The following is a 20,164-nucleotide window of genomic DNA, read 5'->3' as shown; positions in this document are numbered from 1 at the left end:
CTCAGTGAATCTGCATTTTTACTTAAGATGACACAGACAAATGGGGCAGAGGAAAAATGCAGGAATCTGTATTTTCACATAAGATAACATAGGCAAAATCGGGCAGGGGAACAATCAGGTATGCATTTGTGTCACGTGGGCAGGGGAGTGACTGCACCTGTCAATGAGCTATCGAGTTACATTGTCATGGTGAAATTTTAACAGAAACACCTTAGGGTTAAGATCTTGGAGCTCACTAGGAATTTCCTTGTGGGCAAAATATGGGGGAGGCATGTAGCTTTTCATCTTGTAGTCATCTTATTTAGGAATCAAAAGGGGGAGACAGTTTTGAGTGACCCAGTTCCTGGCTTAACTTTTCCCTTTGGCTTAGTGAGCCTGGGATCCCAAGATTTATTTTCCTTTCACATTGTCATCATGTTAGCAGAATTACAACTGATGTTAGTGAGATTTCTTGTGTAACTATTGGCACTTAAAAATGGAAGGGTGATAATCCAAATTTCATAACTAGTGCTATAATAATTATTAGGGATGCTGTTTGGCTGGAAATGTTTACAGCTCTTCATTGTCCAGAGTACAATATATAATGACAATGAGCATTGTTAGGAGTATAGATACAGGTGCTTGTGTTAATATTTAACTACTTCTGTGGATCATGGGTTTGCTTATTTGATTAAAATGGGGGTAATCATATACATTTATTTCTAGTCCTATTCAGATCATTAATCACTGTGAGCTGAATAAGTGATTATGGTTCCTATGAAGAGAGTAGATAGGATGGTAGAAAAGATTAAGGGATTAATTAGTACAAAAAGGATATAAACCAAAATTTTCAGGGTATAGACAGAACAGCTTATTAAGCTGCCCTTACTATAGAATATAGTGTATCAGGTAGCACAAAGATTTCTGAATTCTTAAGAGAGTAGGTTCAATTCCTATAATCCTGTAAATAGAGGATTTAAACCTCTTTTATTTACTCTATGAAAATAATTTTTATCAGACTTTTAAAAATGTTTTCGGTAGAATACTAGATAGTAAAATGGGCATATTGATGTGTCATGCATAATGCTAGTGCAAATGCTAAAAAAAAATTTTCAAACAGGTGCGTGAGTTGATCATATTGGAATTGTGGATATGATGCATGAACTCATAAGAGGAGTGTTTTAATGATAGAATTGATTATATAAATTTCCTGTATGTGAATGTCATGGAGTGCCCCTAGAAAAATGATAGTGTTTAGTGCTTATTATAATGATGTTGGTGTATTCTGCTATTTAAAACATTTGGGCAAATGGGCCTGCAGCATATTCAACTTTAAAGCCTGTTACCAGTTCTGAGTCATCCTTTGTCAGAATGAATAGAGCTCAAGTAGTTTCTGCTAGTGTTGAAATAAATTTTATTATGAACAAGGGTCATGATGGAAGAATTAGTCATATATATTCTATGGTAATAATTAGGATATTGATAGTGTAAATGATCTGTTTATTAGGAGAACTGGTAATAGGATAATGGCTAGGGTGACTCCATATGAAATTGTGCTGCTGCTCATAGTGTACCAATTAATGCATAATTTGAATTTGATGCTCATCCTGATCATGGGATAGAAGATATGGCTAGGCTTGATGTACCTAAGATGAATAGTATTCCTATGTTTAGGCTAATTAATGGATGTGGTATAGGTAATGGGATTCATATAGTAAGTACAAGGGGTAGGGCTAGGGTACGTGCAATACTGTATAAGAGTATAGAAGACGTCAGTGGTCACAGTGGCTCTTTAATAGTTTTATTGTGCCTACAAAGGGCTGAAGTAGGCCACAAGGGCCTATACTGTTAGGCCCTTTGAGAAGCTGCATATAGGCTAATACATTTTGTTCAACTAATGTTACGAATGCTATAGAGAGAATGGCAGGGGTAATGAGTAGGTGAAGATCAATTATAAACACGCTGTTAAGAAGAATAGTTGGCCGGGTGTGGTGGCTTATGCCTGTAATCCCAGTACTTTGGGAGGCTGAGGTGGGCGGATCATGAGGTCAGGAGATCAAGACCATCCTGGGTAACACGGTAAAACCCCATCTCTACTAAAAATACAAAAAATTAGCCGGGCGTGGTGGCACGCGCCTGTAGTCCCGGCAACTCGGGAGGCTGAGGCAGGAGTATCGCTTGAATCTGGGAGGTGGAGGTTGCAGTGAGCTGAGATCATGCCACTGCACTCCAGCCTGGGTGGGAGAATGAGATTCTGTCTCAAAAAAAAAAAAAAAAAAAAAAAAGTTGAGGAGGGGGCAGAGTAAGATAATGGAATAGAAGGCTCCACCGATTGTCCCAACACCCCCTGACAAGGGTGTCAACTTAACAACTATCTAGACACAAAAAAGCACCTTCATAAAAGCCAAACGCCAGTTAAGCACTCACAGTACCAGGTTTGAACTTCATATCACTGAAGGAGGCACTGAAGAGGCAGGAAAAACAGTCTTGAATACTGAACACCACCCCTTCCCCATCGCCCCCATTGCCCAGAAGCAGCAACCTGGTGCTGAGAGTTTCTGTGTGCTGGAGAGAGGGAGGGCCAGCAATTGTGAGGCATTGAACTCAGCATTGCCCTTGTTACAGCAGAAAGCAAAACCGGACCAAACTCACCTAATGCCTACCCATGGAGGGAGAATTTAAACCAGACCTAGCCAGAGCAGAATTGCTGATCCCAGTGGTCTGAACTTGAGTTTCCACAGGCCTCACCACTGTGACCTAAAGTGCTTGGGGTCTCCGAATAAATCTGAAAGGCAGTCTAGGCCACAAGGATTGCAACACCTGACGAGTCCTAGTGCTAAACTGGGCCCACTGCCAGTGGACAAGAGGGGCACTTGACCTACTAAGACATCAGCCTGCACAAGTAAGGGACTGCTGGTATCACACATCCCCTAAACCCAGGCTGCAAAGCTCTCGGCTCCAAAAGAGATCTCTTGCTTCCACTTGAGGAGAAAGAACAGTGGGAGGACTTTGTCTTGCATCTTGGATACCAGCTCAGCCACAGCAGGATAGAGGACCAATTAGAGTCATGAGGTCCCCTTTCCAGGCCCTAGCTCCCAGATGACATTTCTAGACATACCCTGGGCCAGAAGGGAACCCACTGCTTGAAGGGAAGGACCTAGTCCTGCTCCTGGCAGAATTTATCACCTGCTAACTGAAGAGCCCTTGAGCCCAGAATAACCAGCGGTGATATCCAGGTAATATGTTGAGGGCCTTGGGTGAGACTTGGAGACTTACTGGCTTCAGGTGAGACTCAGCACATTCCCAACTGTGTTGGCTATGGAGTGAGACTCCTTCTGCTTGAGAAAAATAGAGGGAAAAGTAAAAGGAACTTTTTCTTATACTTTAGGTACCAGCTCAGCTACAGGGGGGTAGAGCACCAAGTGGGCTCCTGGGATCCCACTTGGTGGGACTAATTCCAGGACTTCATTCTTCAATAGTATTTCTTGACCTGCCCTGGGCCAGAGGGGAGTCCACCTCCCTGAATAGTGAACCCTAGGTGAGTCACTATTCACAAGCTGACTGAAGAGACTTTGGGCCTTAAGGGAGGATCAGAGGTAGTCTGGCAATATTCCTGTGGGCCTGAGGTGGCACTGGCCATGAGGTGAGGCTCCTCTGCCTTTGGAAAGGGGAGAAAAGGGTGGGAAAGACTGCATCTTGTGGTTTGAGTGCCAGCTCATCCACAGTACACTAGAACACCAGGCAGACTTCTAAGGTTTTTGACTCTAGTCCCTAGATTCTGGATGACACCTCTGGATCCACCAAGGCCCTGAGGGAACTTGCTTCTCTGAAGGGAAGGACATAGGCCTAGCTAGCTTTGCCACTTGAAGTTGTAGAGCCCCAGGGCTTTAAGCAAACATAGGTGGTAGCCAGGAAGTGGTTACAGCAGGCCTTGGGTGAGACCCAGTGATGTGCTGGCTTCAGGTCAGGCCCAGCACAATCCTAGGCTTGCGGTCTCACCTAAAGCAGATACAGTTTAGATCACAACATTCAAGTCCTTTTGGAAAGTCTTCCCAAAAAGGATGGGTAAAAACAAGCCCAGACTGAAGAGTACAATAAATACCTAACTCCATAATGCCCAGGCACAGACAAACATCTACAAGTATCAAGACCAGCCAGGAAAACATGACCTCACCAAATGAACTAAATAAGGTCACATATATCTATTTCTCCAGGATTGGTCCCTGGAAACACATTTCACCTATAAAGGCACATATAAGCTGAAAATAAAGCAATGAAAAAAGATATTCCATGCCAACAGCAACCAAAAAAGAGCAGGAATATCTATACTCATATGAGACAAAATAGATTTCAAGACAAAAACTATAAGAAGAGACAAAGAAGGTCACTATATAATGATGAAAGGATCAATTCAGCAAGAGGAAATAACAATTTTAAGAATACATATACCCAACACTGGAGCACCCAGGTATATAAAGCAAATATTACTAGAGCTAAAGAGATATATAGGTTCCAATATAATAATAGCTGGAGACTTCAACACTTCACTGTCAGCATTGGACAGATCTCCCAGACAGAAAATTAACACAGAAATTTTGGACTTAATCAAAACTATGGACCAAATGGACCAAATAGAAATTTACAGAACATTTTATACAATGGCTGTAGAACACACATTCTTTTCTTCAGCACAGGGCTTATTCTCAAGGATAGACCATATAGTAGGTCACAAAACAAGTCTGAAAACATTCAAAAAACTAAAATAATATCAAGCATCTTCTCTGACCACAGTGGAATGAAACTAAAAATCAGTAACAAGAGGAATTTTGGAAACTATGCAAAAATGTGGAAATTAAATATTATGTTCCTGAATGACCTGTATGAAAATAAAGAAATTAAGAAGGAAGTTGAAAAAGTTATTGAAACAAATAATAATGGAAACACTAAAACCTATGGGATACAGCAAAAGCAGTACTCAGAGGGAAGTTTATAGATATAAATATCTACATCAAATGAAAAAAACCTTCAAATAAACAACTTAATGATGCATCTTAAAGAACTACAAAAGCAAGAACAAATCTGAAACCTCAAATCAGAAGAAAATAAATGAAGATCAGAGCAGATATAAATGAAATAGAAATGAAGAAAACAACACAAAAGATCACTGAAACAAAAACTTGGGTTTTTGCAAAGTTAAATGAAATTGACAAACCTTTAGCCAGACTAAGAAAAAAAAAGAAGATTCAAATAAATAAAATAAGAGATGAAAAAGGAGACATTACAGCTGATAGCACAGAAAAGCAAACGATCATTAGTGGCTAATATGAGCAACAATATGCCAATAAATTTGAAAATCTAAAAGAAATGAACAGATTTTAGACACATACAACCTACCAAGATTAAACCAGGAAGAAATCCAAAACCTGAACGAACCCATAACAAGTAATGAGATTAACGCAGCTCCTCACAGGCAACGGAACAAAGCTGACGGAGAATGACTTCGACGAGTTGAGAGAAGAAGGCTTCAAACCATCAAACTACTCCGAGCTAAAGGAGGAAGTTCGAACCCATGGCAAAGAAGTTAAAAACCTTGAAAAAAAATTAGACGAATGGCTAACTAGAATAACCAATGCAAAGAAGTCCTTAAAGGACCTGATGGAGCTGAAAACCAAGGCACAAGAACTACGTGATGAATGCACAAGTCTCAGTAGCCGATTCGATAAAATAGAAGAAAGGGTATCAGTGATGGAAGACCAAATTAATGAAATGAAGCGAGAAGAGAAGTTTACGGAAAAAAGAATAAAAAGAAACGAACAAAGCCTCCAAGAAATATGGGACTATGTGAAAAGACCAAATCTATGTCTCATTGGTGTACCTGAAAGCGACGGGGAGGATGGAACCAAGTTGGAAAACACTCTGCAGGATATTATCCAGGAGAACTTCCCCAATCCAGCAAGGCAGGCCAACATTCAGATTCAGGAAATACAGAGAACGCCACAAAGATACTCCTCGAGAAGAGCAACTCCAAGACACATAATTGTCAGAGTCACCAAAGTTGAAATGAAGGAAAAAATGTTAAGGGCAGCCAGAGAGAAAGGTCGGGTTACCCACAAAGGGAAGCCCATCAGACTAACAGCTGATCTCTCAGCAGAAACTCTACAAGCCAGAAGAGAGTGGGGGCCAATATCCAACATTCTTAAAGAAAAGAATTTTCAATCCAGAATTTCATATCCAGCCAAACTAAGCTTCAAGAGTGAAGGAGAAATAAAATACTTTACAGACAAGCAAATGCTGGGAGATTTTTGTCAACACCAGGCCTGCCCTAAAAGAGCTCCTGAAGGAAGCACTAAACATAGAAAGGAACAACCGGTACCAGCCACTGCAAAAACATGCCAAATTGTAAAGACCATCGAGGCTAGGAAGCAACTGCATCAACTAACGAGCAAAATAACCAGCTAACATCATAATGACAGGATCAATTTCACACATAACAATATTAACCTTAAATGTAAATGGGCTAAATGCGCCAATTAAAAGACACAGACTGGCAAATTGGATAAAGAGTCAAGACCCATCAGTGTGCTGTATTCAGGAAACCCATCTCACGTGCAGAGACACACAAAAGCTCAAAATAAACGGATGGAGGAAGATCTAACAAGCAAATGGAAAACAAAAAAAGGCAGGGGTTGCAATCCTAGTCTCTGATAAAACAGGCTTTAAACCAACAAAGATCAAAAGAGACAAAGAAGGCCATTACATAATGGTAAAGGGATTAATTCAACAAGAAGAGCTAAGTATCCTAAATATATATGCACCCAATACAGGAGCACCCAGAATCATAAAGCAAGTCCTTAGAGACCTCCAAAGAGACTTATACCACCACACAATAATAATGGGAGACTTTAACACCCCACTGTCAACATTAGACAGATCAATGAGACAGAAAGTTCACAAGGATATCCAGGAATTGAACTTACCTCTGCACCAAGTGGACCTAATAGACATCTATGGAACTCTCCACCCCAAATCAACAGAATATACATTCTTCTCAGCACCACACCACACTTATTCCAAAATTAACCACATAGTTGGAAGTAAAGCACTCCTCAGCAAATGTAAAAGAACCGAAATTATAACAAACTGTCTCTCAGACCACAGTGCAATCAAACTAGAACTCAGGATTAAGAAATTCACTCAAAACCACTCAACTACATAGAAACTGAACAACCTGCACCTGAATGACTACTAGGTACATAATGAAATGAAGGCAAAAATAAAGATATTCTTTGAAACCAACGAGAACAAAGACACAACATACCAGAATCTATGGGATGCATTCAAAGCAGTGTGTAGAGGGAAATTTATACCACTAAATGCCCACAAGAGAAAGGAGGAAAGATCTAAAATTGACACCCTAACATCATAATTAAAAGAACTAGAGAAGCAAGAGCAAACACATTCAAAAGCTAGCAGAAGGCAAGAAATAACTAAAATCAGAGGAGAACTGAAGGAGATAAAGACACAAAAAACCCTTCAAAAAATTAATGAATCCAGGAGCTGGTTTTTTGAAAAGATCAACAAAATTGATAGACCGCTAGCAAGATTAATAAAGAAGAAAAGAGAGAAGAATCAAATAGATGCAATAAAAAATGATAAAGGGTATATCACCACCGATCCCACAGAAATACAAACTACCATCAGAGAATAATATAAACACCTCTATGCAAATAAACTAGAAAATCTAGAAGAAATGGATAAATTCCTTGACACATACACTCTCCCAAGACTAAACCAGGAAGAAATTGAATCTCTGAAGACACCAATAACAGGCTCTGAAATTGAGGCAATAATTAATAGCTTACCAACCAAAAAAGTCCAGGACCAGAAGGATTGACAGCCGAATTCTACCAGAGGTACAAGGAGGAGCTGGTACCATTCCTTCTGAAACTATTCCAATCAATAGAAAAAGAGGGAATCCTCCCTAACTCATTTTATGAGGCCAGCATCATCCTAATACCAAAGCCTGGCAGAGACACAACCAAAAAAGGGAATTTTAGACCAATATCACTGATGAACATCGATGCAAAAATCCTCAATAAAATACTGGCAAACTAAATCCAGCAGCACATCAAAAACCTTATCCACCATGATCAAGTGGGCTTCATCCCTGGGATGCAAGGCTGGTTCAACATACGCAAATCAATAAATGTAATCCAGCATATAAACAGAACCAATGACAAAAACCATATGATTATCTCAATAGATGCAGAAAAGGCCTTTGACAAAATTCAACAATCCTTCATGCTAAAAACTCTCAATAAATTAGGTATTGATGGGACGTATCTCAAAATAATAAGAGCTATCTATGACAAACCCACAGCCAATATCATACTGAATGGGCAAAAACTGGAAGCATTCCCTTTGAAAACTGGCACAAGACAGGGATGCCCTCTCTCAACACTCCTATTCAATATAGTGTTGGAAGTTCTGGTCAGGGCCATCAGGCAGGAGAAGGAAATAAAGGGCATTCAATTAGGAAAAGAGGAAGTCAAATTGTCCCTGTTTGCAGATGACATGATTGTATATCTAGAAAACCCCATTATCTCAGCCCAAAATCTCCATAAGCTGATAGGCAACTTCAGCAAAGTCTCAGGATACAAAATCAATGTGCAAAAATCACAAGCATTCTTATACACCAATAACAGACAAACAGCCAAATCATGAGTGAACTCCCATTCACAGTTGCTTCAAAGAGAATAAAATACCTAGGAATCCAACTTACAAGGAACGTGAAGGACCTCTTCAAGGAGAACTACAAACCACTGCTCAATGAAATAAAAGAGGATACAAACAAATGGAAGAACATTCCATGCTCATGGGTAGGAAGAATCAATATCGTGAAAATGGCCATACTGCCCAAGGTAATTTACAGATTCAATGCCATTCCCATCAAGCTACCAATGACTTTCTTCACAGAATTGGAAAAAACTACTTTAAAGTTCATATGGAACCAAAAAAGAGCCCGCATCGCCAAGTCAATCCTAAGCCAAAAGAACAAAGCTGGAGGCATCACACTACCTGACTTCAAACTATACTACAAGGCTACAGTAACCAAAACAGCATGGTACTGGTACCAAAACAGAGATATAGACCAATGGAACACAACAGAGCCCTCAGAAATAATGCCGCATATCTACAACCATCTGATCTTTGACAAACCTGACAAAAACAAGAAATGGGGAAAGGATTCCCTATTTAATAAATGTGCTGGGAAAACTGGCTAGCCATATGTAGACAGCTGAAACTGGATCCCTTCCTTACATCTTATACAAAAATTAATTGAAGACAGATTAAAGACTTAAATGTTAGACCTAAAACCATAAAAAGCCTAGAAGAAAACCTAGGCAATACCATTCAGGACATAGGCATGGGCAAGGACTTCATGTCTAAAACACCAAAAGCAATGGCAACAAAAGCCAAAATTGACAAATGGGATCTAATTAAACTAAAGAGCTTCTGTACAGCAAAAGAAACTACCATCAGAACGAACAGGCAACCTACAAAATGGGAGAAAATTTTTACAATCTACTCATCTGACAAAGGGCTAATATCCAGAATCTACAATGAACTCAAACAAATTTACAAGAGAAAAACAAATAACCACATCAAAAAGTGGGCAAAGGATATGAACAGACACTTTTCAAAAGAAGACATTTATGCAGCCAAAAGACACATGAAAAAATGCTCATCATCACTGGCCATCAGAGAAATGCAAATCAAAACCACAATGAGATACCATCTCACACCAGTTAGAATGGCGATCATTAAAAAGTCAGGAAACAACAGGTGCTGGAGAGGATGTGGAGAAATAGGAACACTTTTACACTGTTGGTGGGACTGTAAACTAGTTCAACCATTGTGAAAGACAGTGTGGTGATTCCTCAGGGATCTAGAACTAGAAATACCATTTGACCCAGCCATCCCATTACTGGGTATATACCCAAAGGATTATAAATCATGCTGCTATAAAGACACATGCACACGTATGTTTATTGCGGCACTATTCACAACAGCAAAGACTTGGAACCAACCCAAATGTCCAACAATGATAGACTGGATTAAGAAAATGTGGCACATATACACCATGGAATACTATGCAGCCATAAAAAAGGATGAGTTCATGTCCTTTGTAGGGACATGGATGAAGCTGGCAACCATCATTCTCAGCAAACTATCACAAGGACAAAAAACCAAACACCACATGTTCTCACTCATAGGTGGGAATTGAACAATGAGAACACATGGACACAGGAAGGGGAACATCACACACCGGGGCCTGTTGTGGGGAGGGGGCAGCGGGGGAGGGATAGCATTAGGAGATATACCTAATGTTAAATGACGAGTTAATGGGTGCAGCACACCAACATGGCACATGTATACATATGTAACTAACCTGCACGTTGTGCATATGTACCCTAACACTTAAAGTAAAAAAAAAAAAAAAAAAAAAAAGAAAAAAACAAGTAATGAGATTAAAGCCACAGTAAAAAGTCTCCCCAGTGATACGGTTTGGCTCTTTGTCCCCATGCAAACCTCATCTTGTAGCTCCCATAATTCCCACATGTTGTGGGAGGGACCTGGGGGAAGATGTTTGAATTATGGGGATAGGTCTTTCTCATGCTGTTCTCGTCATAGTGAACCGGTCTCATGAGATCTGATGGTTTTAAAGATGGGAGTTTCTCTGCACAAGCTCTCTCTCTCTCTTTGCCTGCTGCCATTCATATAAGGTGTGACTTGTATCTCCTTGCTTTCCACCATTATTGTATGGCTTCCCCAACCATGTGGAACTGTTAAGTCCAATTAAACCTCTTTCTTTTGTAAATTGCCCAGTCTAGGGTATGTCTTTATCAGCAGTGTGAAAACAGACTAATACACCCAGTAACGAAAAAGTCCAGGACCCCATGGCTTTACTGCTAAATTCTACTAAACATTTAAAGAGAACTAATACCCAAATCCTACTCAAACTATTCCAAAAAACAGGAGGATTGAATACTGCCAAACTCATTCTATGAGGACAGTATTATTCTGATACCAAAACCAGACAAAAACACATTAAAAAAAACTATAGGCCAATTTCTATGATGAATATTGATGCAAAAATATTCAGCAAAATACTAGGAAACCCAATTCGATGATATATTAAAAAGATCATTCATCACGACCAAGTAGGATTTATCTTTGGGATGCAAGGACAGTTTAACATACGCAAATCAATCAATGTGATATATCATGTCAACAGAAAGACAAAAACCATATGATCATTTCAATTGATGCTGGAAAAGCATTTGATAAAATTCAACATCCCTTTCATGATGAAAATTCTCAAAAAACTGGGGTAGAAGGAACATACTTCAACATAATAAAACTCATATTGACAGACCCACAGCTAGTATCACACTGAATGGGAAAAAAATTGAATGCCTTTTCTCTAAGATCTGGAACATAATATGGATGCCCACTTTCACTACTGTTATTCAATATAGTACTAGAGCTCTTAGCTAGAGCATCCAAAGAAGAGAAAGCTATAAAGTGCCTCCAAGTTGGAAAGGAAGAATTAAAATCATCCTTGTTTGCAGATGACATTATCTTATATTTGGGAAAACCTAGACTCCACCAAAAAACTATTCATACTAATAAATAAATTCAGTAAAGTTGCAGGATACAAAATCAACATGGAAAAATCAGTAGCATTTCTATATGCCAACAGTGAGCAATCTGAAAAAAAAAATAAAAACGTAATCCCATTTACAATAGCCACAAACGAAATAAAATACCTAGGAATTAACCAAAGAAGTGAAAGACCTCTATAATGAAAACCACAAAGGACTGATGAAAGAAATTGAAGTGGACACCAGAAGATGGAAAAATATCCCTCGTTCGGGCATTGGATAAATCAATATTGTTAACATGCCCATACTACCCAAAGCAATCTACAGATTCAATGCAATTCCTATCAAAATAGAATGACAATCTTCATAGAGATAGAAAAAAGTACCCTAAAAGGGATACAGAACCACAAAAGACCCAGAATAGCTAAAGCGATCCTGAGCAATAAGAACAAAAGTGGAGGAATCACATTACCTGACTTCAAATTATACTACAGAGCTATAGTAACCAAAAAAGCATACTACTGTCATAAAAACAGACACATAGATGAATGGAACAGAATAGAGATCCCGGAAAGAAATCCATACGCCTACAGTGAAATCATTTTTGATAAAGGTGCCAAGAACATATACTGTAAAGACAGTACCTTCAATAAAAGGTCCTGGGAAAACTGGATACCTATATGCAGAAGAATGAAACTAGACCCCTATCTCTCATCATGTACAAAAATCAAATCAAAATGGATTAAAGAATTAAATCTAAGACCTCAAACTATAAAACTACTACAAGAAAACTTTGGGAAAGCTCTCCAGAACATCAGTCTGGGCAAAAATTTCTTGAGTAATACCCCACAAGCACAGGCAACCAGAGCAAAAATGGACAAATGGCACCACATCAAGTTAAAAAGCTTCTGCACAGCAGAGGAAACAATCAACAAAGTTAAGAAACAACCCGCAGAATGGGTAAAAATGTTTGCAAACTACCCATCTGACAAGGAATTAATAACCAGATGTATAAGTATCTCAAATAGTTCTACAGGAAAAAATATAATAATCTGATTTTAAAATGGGCAGGCCGGGCACGGTGGCTCATGCCTGTAATCCCAATAGCTTGGGAGGCCAAGGCGGGTGGATCACGAGGTCAAGAGATCGACCATCCTGGCCAAAATGGTGAAACCCTATCTCTACTAAAAATACAAAAATTAGCTGGGCATGGTGGCATGCGCCTGTAGTCCCAGCTACTCGGGAGGCTGAGGCAGGAGAATCGCTTGAATCCAGGAGGTGGAGGTTGCAGTGAGCCGAGATTGCGCCACTGCACTCCAGCCTGCCGACAGAGCGAGACTCCGTCTAAAAAAAATATATATATATATGTATATGTATATATCTGAATAGACATTTCTCAAAGGAAGACATACAAATGACAAACAGGCATATATAGGTGCTCAACATAATGAATCATTAGAGAAATGCAAATCAAAACTACAATGAGATATCATCCCTTCTCAGTTAAAATGGCTTATGTCCAAAAGACGGGCAATAACAAATGCAGGTGAAGATGTAGAGAAAAAAGAACCCTCTTACACTGTTGGTAGGAACGTAAATTACTACAACCATTGTAGAGAACAGTTTGGAGGTTCCTCAGAAAACTGAAAATAGAGCTACCCATGTGATCCAGCAATCTTACTCTGGATATATACCCAAAAGAAAGGAAATCAGTATATTGAAGAGACATCTGCACTCCCATGTTTGTTGCCACTCTGTTCACAATAGACAAGAGTTGGAAGAAGCCTGTGTCCATCAGCAGATGAATGGATAAAGAAAATGTGGTACTTATACACGATGGAGTACTATTCAGCCATAAAAAATAATGAGATCCAGTCATTTGCAAAAACATGGATGGAACTGGCGATCATTATGTTAAGTGAAGTAAGCCAGACATAGAAGGAGAAACATTGCATGTTCTTATTTATTTGTGGGGTCTAAAAATCAAAACAATTTAACCTGTGGAGATAGAGAGTAGAAGGATGGTTACCAGAGGCTGGGAAAGGAATTGGGGAGGGTTGGGGAGAGATGGGGATGGTTAATCAGTACAAAAAAATAGTTAGAATGAAACAGACCTAGTATTTGATAGCACAACAGGGTGACTATAGTCAATAATAACTTAATTGTATATTTTAAAACAACTAAAAGAGTATAATTGGATTTTTTGTAACAGAAAGGATAAATTCTTGAGGAGATATCCATTTTCTATGATGTGATTAATATGCATTACATGCCTGTATCAAAATGTCCCATGTACCCCATAAATACATACACCTACTGTATACCCACAAAAAATAAAAATAAAATAAACAATTATTTTAAAAAGAAGAGTAATTGAACCTCTGATTATAAAATATCAAGTTTTATGCAATTACCAGGCTCTACCATCTTAACAAGCCCTGTTTTGGGGCAAGGTGTATAATAATAAGTTAGATTTAGATTATATCATCTTTTGAATTGAGGGTGCTTTTTGTGTGCCATAATTCTCTTCTCTTTTTGTACTGGGAGAAATATTAAATAGGTGGAAACCAACCCAGATCCTGAACTTAAATCATGTAGGACTTTGGTCATTGAAAACATAAACCATTAATAGCTGTTGGCCAGGCGCAGTGGCTCACGTCTGAAATCCCAGCACTTTGGGAGGCTGAGGCGGGTGGATCACGAGGTCAGGAGATCGAGACCATCCTGACTAACATGGTGAAACCCCGTCTCTACTAAAAATACAAAAAATTAGCCAGGCGAGGTGGTGGGCGCCTGTAGTCCCAGCTACTCAGGAGGCTGAGGCAGGAGAATCGCTTGAACCTGGGAGGCAGAGGTTGCAGTGAGCCAAGATTGTGCCACGGCACTCCAGCCTGGGTGACAGAGCGAGACTCCGTCACAAAAAAAAAAAACAAAAAATAGCTGTTATACTATTGGGATGTTCTGATCCCACATCAGGATTGTAAATCCCTATGGTTGATATGAACTCTAAGATATGATCATGCTGTTATCCCTAGGGTAACTTGTTCTATTGATCAAATTGCTTGGGTCAATAAATTATAAAATACTTTTATGAATAACTTGTCTAGTCCAGGTTTTAATCATTCAGAGGTTGTACGGTGCTCTGAAGTTACCCCAACTGAAATTTTTAGCCCAGTAGATTAAATATTTTTCCTTTAAATAGTTAATATTTTTTGTGTGTGACCTAATTAAGCTCCATTGGGTCTTCTTGTTTTATCTCCGCATGAGAATCACTAAAGTTAGAGACTGACCATACCAAGCACTGACACGTTTGTGGAGGATGAAGCTCTGCTGAGACAATGAGAAATGGTACAACCACTTTGAAAACAGTTTGGCAGTTTCTTACAATGTTAGTCTTACATCTATAACATGTTCCAGCCACTGCAATCCTAAGTATTTACCCTAGAGAAAGAAAGCACATTTCTCTGTATAGACTCATACAGAAGATCCCCTAAATTGAATACAACCCAAATATCCATTAGCAAGTGAATGGACAAAACGAATTGTAGTATATCCTATACTGTAATGCTACTCCGTAATAAAAAAAAAAAAGAACTATTGAAATAGGCAATAAAATGGATAAATCTAAAAATACAGAGTGAATGAAAGAAGCCAGATCCCTAAAAAAAAAAAACCTCTATGATTATTTTTAAATAAATGAAATCTAATCTATAATGACAAAAGTGCTGTATTTGTCTGGAGACAGGACAGTGGGAGGAATGGGTAGGCTGGGTACAACAGAACTGAAAATGTTATGTCCTGGAAAATAATAACAATGATATATAAGCCTATACGGTTCCTTTAGGGGACATGGCAGGGTATCATTAGAATAGGGCAAACTATATAATGAAGGACCAAGAGGGCAGAGTAGGAGATATCAGCCTTCACCACCCCTTGCCACAAAAAAACAAGTGTAGACAGCTATCCACAAACTAAAGTATTCATGGGAGGGCTCAGGGGCCCATTTAAGAATCTGTAGCAACACAGTAGAAAAAAAAATGGGGACTATCCACACAGAAAATATTGCTGGTGAGATCAGTATACTTGAGGTGCCAGGAGATGTCTAGGAGCAAAGAAGAAAGGCAAAGGCTATTGCTATTAGCCATGTGGCAGGAACCACCATGGTCCCCAGCAGTCTGCTCTGGAGAGGACACTGGCATCTTTTGCCACTGAGATAACCAACAGCCATTCCTGCCCATGGAACCCCAGAGAGGGAGAAGAGGCTGCACACTTCTCATCTCAAGAAGCAGCAGCTATTATACCACTCTGGGACCAGAGGTGCCACCTGTCCCAATCCTGCGTGTGTCACTGACCCCCTCAAGCTACAGCTACTCTGTAAATACCCATACTCCAGACCCCAGCTCTGTGCCTCATTGTGCCTGCCCATGCCTCAGACACCAGAGCCACTGCCATAGAGACCTAGCAAAACACCTTCACTCTTTAGATAACTCCCTGAGAAAACATACCAATTAGAGGAACTAGGCTGGGATCCGGGCCCCTAAGCCAAGGTCACTTTGCACATGTCTGTACTCCAGACATCAGATTAACATCCATTGAAGGCTAGCCCATACTCCAGACCCTGGATAGGAAGAATAATCTCTAGTGTTCTATACCATTATACTAAATTATCAAACAATAATTTAATGTATTTTTTCAAATAGCTAGAAGAGAAAATGTTGAATGTTACCAGCACTTATAAATGATAAAGATTTGAGATGATGGATATGCTAACTACCCTGATTTTATCACTACACATTGTATACATGTATTGAAATATCACAGTGTACCCCATAAATATGTACAATTATCATGTGTCCATATATAATAAAATATACATTTTTCAAAGTAAGACATACAAGTGGCCAACAGGTGTGTGAAAAAATTCTCTATATCACTAATCATCAGGGAAATGCACATTAAAACCATAACAAGATATCACCTCACACTTGTTAGGATGGCCATTATTTAAAAAAACAAAAGATGGTAAGTGTTCATAAGGATGTGGAAAAAATGGAACCCTTGTACGATATTGGGAATGTAAATTTATACAGATATTACAGAAACAGTATGGTCATTCCTGAAAAAAACTAAAAATAGAATTACCAAATGATCCAGCAGTCCCTCTTCTGAGTATATATCCAAAGGAAATGAAATTAGTACCTCAAACAGATGTATGTACTCCCATGTTCACTGCAGCATTATTCACAATAGCCAGGGTATGGAATCAACCCAAGTATCCATCAACAGATGAATAAAGAAAATGTCATACATGCACACAATGGAGTACTATTCAGCTTTTTGAAAAAAGAAGGAAATCCTGTCATTTGTGACAACATGGATGAACCTGGAGGACATTAAGTGAAATAAGCCAGGCACAGCAAGACAAATACCATATAATCTCACTTGTATATGGAATCTAAATAAGTTGAACTCATAGAAGCAGAGAGTAGAATAATAATTACTAGACAGAGGCTGGGGAGGGGTTTGGGGAGATGGTGGTCAATGGATACAAAATTTCAGTTAGAAAGGAGTTAGAAAGAATTTATTCAGATAAATTCAAGAGATCTATTGTACATCATAGTGACCATGGTTAATAAAAATATATTGTACACTTGAAAACTGCTAAAAGGGTAGATTTTAATTGTTCACCACAAAAAAAAAGTACATTAGGTAATGCATAGGTTTATTAGCTTGATTCAGCCATTCTACAATGTATAAAATATATCAAAACATCATACGACTTTTTAATTGACATTTTATAAGTTATAGTTCATAAACAAATTTATTACACAACAGATATGGGAGAATGCATATTATAATCTCAAATTGGTAGGAAGGCCTTCTAATTATATTTCAACATTCATTTGATAGTGTTGATGGGAATCACTGATTATTATTTATGCAGTCAGAAATATATATATAAACTTATCATAAATGCATGTTAAACATAAAGTTTCTCCCTTGTCTACACCGTAAGAAAGTTTGAAACAGAACAAGAAGAGGCCTGACTTCATACAGGCATTCCTGATCCTGCAATAACCACAGGGCTATCATCTTGCACCTATGTTATCACTGAAGGTTTCAGCAATCCTGTGAGTGATCATTTTTATCTCCATTTTACAGAGTGTGAAACTGGGCTCAGAGAGGGTCTTTACCTGTCTCATCCTCTCGCGTCCCGCCTTTACATGGAAAGTAGCCCCGGGACACCCTGGAGCAGGACACCACACTCACTGGGGCCAGAAGAGACCCACCTCTCTCTCCTTCACGAAACAGCCAGAGCGCCGATCCCCAAAGTGGGAACGAGGGGACGTCGATCTGGGGTCCTTTCGTCTCCCTAAACTCCACGGAGATTCAGGCCACACTGCTGGGCACTCACAACCTCCACTGAGTCCAAACGCCTGAAGCGGAGACTCTGCGGTTCTCCCCAGGCCAAATTGGTCTCAAAAAAAAGTCGTCACCGTCGCTAATATGACGTCAGGTTACTGTGGCAACCGCGTAGCACGGGCTTGTCTTCCACACCTGAAAATGACTATGCACAACCCGCTCCTCCATCCCCAGCCTATCCCTTAAAGCAAAACACCTTCACTCTTCAGGTAACTCCCTGAGAAAACATACCAATTAGAGGCTGAGATCCGGGCAATTTTCAAGACTCTCTACTCTTCATGGTAGAGGAAAGGAAGTCCATGTTGTCAGGAATTTTGCTTTAAAAGTGACCTTAGGGGGCCGGGCGCGGTGGCTCATGCCTGTAATCCCAGCACTTTGGGAGGGCGAGGCGGGAGGATCACGAGGTCAGGAGATCGAGACCATCCTGACTAACACGGTGAAACCCCATCTCTACTAAAAATATAAAAAATTAGCCGGGCGTGGTGGCGAGCGCCTGTAGTCCCAGCTACTCAGGAGACTGAGGCAGTAGAATGGCGTGAACCCGGGAGGCGGAGCTTGCAGTGAGCCGAGATTGCGCCACTGCACTCCAGCCTGGGCGACAGAGCGAGACTGCGTCTCAAAAAAAAAAAAAAAAGTGACCTTAGAGGATTATCATCAGTACACAGAAGCCCAGAGAGGTGTCCTAGGACTCTGAGAGATGAGCTAGCCCTCTGAGGAGGAACATGGACAACTCACACACTATGCTAGGCAGTTGGTTATCTGTGGCAGAAAACAGATTGTTTATAATCAAGTGACTGAATGATCTAGAAACACAAAAACTGTCATTTGAGTAATAATACAGTTATTTCAGGGAGGCCGGACTAGAATAATATAATCATTTAGTAGGCAGGAATCCAGTCAATTAAAACACACAGTAGTTTGCCTTAAGGAAATTTTTTTTTTTTTTTTTTTTGAGACGGAGTCTCGCTCTGTCGCCCAGGCTGGAGTGCAGTAGCGCAATCTCGGCTCACTGCAACCTCTGCCTCCCGGGTTCAAGCGATTCTCCTGCCTCAGCCTCCCGAGTAGCTGGGATTACAGGCGCTTAGCACCACACCTAGCTAATTTTTATATTTTTAGTAGAGACAGGGTTTCACCATGTTAGTCAAGCTGGCCTCGATCTCCTGACCTCGTGATCCACCCGTCTCGGCCTCCCAAAGTGCTGGGATTACAGGTGTGAGCCACCGCGCCCAGCCCTGCCTTAAGGAAATTCTTATCCTTCATTCCTGGTATGTTTTTCCATGTGGAAAATACATCCATGACAAAAATACATGCAGCCTCTACACACTCACTCCTCTCTACGGCAGGAGTGACTTACCCGATTGGAGAATCTGGAAGGAGACACATGATACTCTGCCCAAGTGCTCTCCCTTCAAATTCTTGGTAGTAAGCTGCCCTTCAGGAGGCACTTGTTCAGCTTTGCCTTCAGAGATGGGACTTACAATAGGCCCACAGGTTTACTCCTCTAACTGTGTCTCACTGACTCTACAATTATTCCTATAGTTCTTGATTCACAATGCTTAATTCTTTAAGGGGCCCCCAAAATACTCTTCTGCTTCTAGTCTGAGCTCTAAACCAACTGAGAAACATAGGAAAAGAATAAGGAGAAACATATATTGACTTTATCTCTTATAAGGTGATATTGGAGAATGTGACTTAGATTTGCTGTCACGTGGGCTTACTGTGAGTAAGTTCTAGAATTGGACAGACTTATCCACCCAGCAGTGCCGCATTGGGACAGTCATAAAGACCAAGGACTGCAATGTATATCTATCTGCTGTCTCCTAAAGGAGCCCTGTCTATGTGTGCCCAAGGAAAGTTACTTCTTTGCCAAGGGTTATCACTATAGCAGGAGAAAGTGTTTCAGGACACTTTCTTTGAGAAACACTTCTAAAATTGTTCAGAATGAATACTCACGAAGACAACCTCTCACGTTTCCTCATAGAATGGTTTGTAGCAACGCCCTCTCAGTATCTTAATTCACATGATTGCAGTGGGAATTCTTCTTATGGAGTTAGGTTTCAAATTTTAAGACTAGCATGAAAAATAGATATCAT

The 20,164-nt window shown here is 39.8% G+C and overlaps 1 protein-coding gene across 50 annotated transcripts in view; it reads right to left on the bottom strand.

The window, feature by feature from the left end:
• LOC129023809 (ras-related protein Rab-40A-like) overlaps positions 1-18,606 on the bottom strand; it is a 194,516-nt gene extending 175,910 nt beyond the window's left edge. For 5 of the 50 annotated variants that reach the window (XR_010125409.1, XR_010125404.1, XR_010125391.1 and 2 more), the window contains exon 1: positions 17,939-18,228. The gene's annotated coding sequence lies outside the window, so the exon portion shown is untranslated. Of the gene's footprint in view, positions 1-17,842 lie in introns of all 50 variants that reach the window. The other 45 variants (XR_010125390.1, XR_010125382.1, XR_010125389.1 and 42 more) reach the window with 20 other exon arrangements.
• Positions 18,607-20,164: the final 1,558 nt, after the last annotated feature.

This window comes from Pongo pygmaeus, chromosome X, assembly GCF_028885625.2.
Source record: "Pongo pygmaeus isolate AG05252 chromosome X, NHGRI_mPonPyg2-v2.0_pri, whole genome shotgun sequence".
NCBI classification, from domain to species: Eukaryota; Metazoa; Chordata; class Mammalia; order Primates; family Hominidae; genus Pongo; species Pongo pygmaeus.
The sequence above is the reverse complement of the archived record's forward strand: the minus strand, read 5'-3'. Positions and strand labels throughout refer to the sequence as shown.